The sequence below is a fragment of the Physeter macrocephalus genome, chromosome 17, assembly GCF_002837175.3.
Source record: "Physeter macrocephalus isolate SW-GA chromosome 17, ASM283717v5, whole genome shotgun sequence".
Lineage (NCBI taxonomy): Eukaryota > Metazoa > Chordata > Mammalia > Artiodactyla > Physeteridae > Physeter > Physeter macrocephalus.
This window is the reverse complement of record NC_041230.1, coordinates 26,383,238-26,386,779: the sequence shown is the minus strand read 5'-3', so window position 1 is coordinate 26,386,779 and position 3,542 is coordinate 26,383,238.

Sequence of the window (3,542 nt, the reverse complement as noted above, 5' to 3'; positions counted from 1 at the left end):
AAGGATTACTTCTCCAATCAGGATGATATTTTTTTTCAGTAATTTTTTAAGGATGCTGGGTAGATGCTGTGACGCCAGGAACAACATAGTGAAGGAGTGGGAAGTGAGACAGAGGAGGAGGAAAGCCCAGAAAAGGTGGTTAATGGGTGGCTTGCTACTGTGGGCACCTTGGACTAGACATCTCCTGGGACTCTCTGAGAGTGTGTGCAGAGCGCGTCAGAGCTGTCCCACCGAGGGGACAGGAAGCTGGGCCATTTCCCCACTACTTCCTCTCTCTCTCTCACTGGCTGCTGCCGCTCCTAGAGGTGTTAACAGAAGTTTAAGGCAGCAATTATCAGCACTGAGGCAACTCAAAGCGGTGGCAGCCCTTGGAAGCCTATCGCACCCAAAGACTGAGATGTTCCTTCTTCCAGAAAGAGCCTTCAGGCAGGAAAGGCAGGAGCTCAAGGTAGAAAGCCATGGTCCACGGAGGCTGCAGGTGACTTCTGGGGTAGACGGTGAGGACGTGGGTGGGATACCAACAGCCTCTGCTGCAGCGTGTTCTCCTGCATTCCACCATGTCCCACGGGGTTCCGAGCCCATGCTAGGGACCCAGGAAACAAACACGTGGTGAATCCAACTAAATACATATATATATATATATATATATATATATATATATAATATTATATGTAGACATTTTGACTAGCCTAGGAAAACCTCTTCCCCAATAAAAGAGTTTTTTAACCCTTTCTCTCAGTGCCCAGTAATCTTCAGGACTCCAGAACAAAGACACTAATAAAATAACTAAAAAAGCCAATGACCATGCTTGGGAAGCCATGATTACATGCCAAGTACCTGCCATACATGATCTAACCCAGTCTTCATTGCCCACCTGTGAGGTGCAGGCTCTCAGTAGCAGTTATGGTCTTGGCTGTGGTCTGTCCCAACAGGCAGGCTGAGCTTGGGTTTTAGGTATGGGCAGGGCAGCAGCACCCCAAATGAGAGAACAGAAGGAAGGCATTCGCTAGTCGCTGTTTCAGAAATCATGGGGGTAGGCTTTAGAACTCGGCCTTTGTTGAGTTCTCTTATGTTTTCAGTACTGGCTGCATGCAGAATTACATTCCTGTGTCTCCTTCAGAGCTTTGGGCTTCTAAAGCTCTATAGGGCACTTCCTGGCCCTCCCACCGTTACTCTGACCACAACCGTGGAGGCTGGCTCCATGTCGGTTTCTGCCAGGTCCCTGCAGTTACAAGCAGACAGCCCTTGCCTTGACTCTGCCATATTCCTCTCGTTTCCTGTCCTGGGACTTCTCTGACAGTGCGGGGCTTCTCGGGCCTCCAGGAGCCCAGTGTTCACCAGGCTTGTGCATCCTCCAAATACCAGGGGCCTCTCTTGACCAACAGGGATGGAGACTGATGGTAAAAAGCTCCCCCTTTCATTCCCTGGGGAGAGAGTGCTGAGACGCGGTCCACGATGCTTCCCTGTGTTGGTTTTCCCACCCTCCTCATCTCACCCCTGCTCCATCCTGAGCTCCTGCTCCCTGGAATTTTCCCAAATAAACTACCTGCTCGCCAGCTTTTGCCTGAGAATCTGCTCTGGGGGGAGGCCAGGCGAAGACAAGTCTTGAATCAGAAATAATCAGTTCCCAAAGGGTTAGAGGTTTGAACTGGGATTTTTTAAGTAGAAGGTCGAAATAGCTTGGCAGAGAGAAATAGGACCAGAGACCCCAGAAAGACAGGGAGAAAAATTAAGCCAAAAGAGAGAGAGAGGGAAAACAAACAAACAAACAAAAAAAACAACTCAATTTGCCGGTTAGCCCACACTGCTTTTCTCTCTTTCAAAGTTCCAAATTGCCTTCACTTTCTCAGAATTCCAATCAAGGCTATTCCAGAGGAAGCAATTTCTGCCCGTGCATGGTCTCCCCACCTCCTGATCCAGAAGAAGATCTCAACATTTTCGCTCAAAGAACCCCAGCGGACATCAGCAATTGAACTGGAAAAAGAAAAATAAATTCTAACCGCAGGTCCCTGCAGCGTGTTCCATCTGACACGAAGGGTTCACTCACCTTCAGGACCCTAAAGAGAATGTGGCCAGGACACGGCGGGGAGTTTGTGACAAAGGAGGAGACAGTCAGATCTCTACAGCAAATAGCCACTCACACAAGCCAGTGGGGCAACGGCAGAAACACACGACATTTCTCCTTTTCCCCAATGACACACAGACAATAACAAAATGAGATGCTTCCCCCAGATTTCAAAATTAATCAACTTTAAAGATCTCCTGGCTTCCTGAGCCACTGGCTCTGTCAACCAGAGCCGCTGCTGGTCCTTCTAAAGGATGCAGTGAGGATGGGTCTTGGTCACGCATGCCTGCTCCCAGTGGGAGGTTCGGGGCTCACTGCTCTTGGTCACCACCAATGTCACCAAACCACAAATTCAGGGCATAAGCAAGAGGTGGAGGTATTGACTGAGGCAACCACAGCCCCCAGGTTAGCAACAAAAGTTCTCGGGGAAACTGAATCCTGTCATCTCTTTCCTGGGGCAGAAGGGGAGCAAGATTTTGATTTTTGGTTTTTGTGGATTTTTTTGGTGGTGAAATACACAGAGCACAAATTTACCATCATAACCATTTTAAGGGCACAGTTCAGTGGCATTAAGTACATTCACATTGTTGTGCTACCATCCCCGCCAGCCATCTGCAGGACTCTTTTCTTCTTGGAAAAATGAAAGTCTGTACTCATTAAACACTAACTCCTCATTTCTCATCCCCCAGCCCCTGGTAACCACCACTTTGCTTTCTGTCTCTACGATTTTGATTACTCCAAGTACCTCGTATAAGTGGAATCATACAGTAGTTGTCTTTTTGTGACTGGTTTATCTCGCTCCGCATAATGTCTTGAAGGCTCATCCGTGTTGTACTATATGTCAGAACTTCCTTCCTTTTTAAGGCTGAATCATATTCCATTGTATGTACCTACATTTTGTTTACCCTTTCATCCGTCATGGGCATGTGAGTGGTTTCCACCTCTTGCCAGTGGGAGTCATGCTGCTATGAACATATGTGTACAAATATCTGTTTGAGATTCTACTTTCAATTCTTCGGGGCATAAGGGAAGGCACATTTTCGTAACTACAAGTGGCCCCGTGCTAAGCCGGAAGGCAGGAGGCAGAGCCGATGTTATAAGCATAGAGTTTGCTGTCAGACTGGCTTCCAGTCCGGTGCCACCTGCTACTCTACATACAACAAAATAGTTCACACTTGTTGGCCACTTACCATACGAAAACATTCTTCTCAGCTCTTCTACATATGGTATTAGCTTCCGTAATCTTCACAGCAATCCTATATGGTAGGTACTATTATTAACCCTTTTCACAGAGGAAGAAGGTGCATAGCAGCTAAGCAGTTTACCTAGATCCAAATAAGTCCTAGAGCCAAGATTTGAATTCAGGCAGTCTGGTTCCAGAGCCCATAAAATGATAATGTAATGAGAAGAAGAAGAAGAAAAAGGAGAAGGAGAAGGAAGAGGAGGAGGGGGGGAGGAGGGGAAGAGGAGGAGGGGG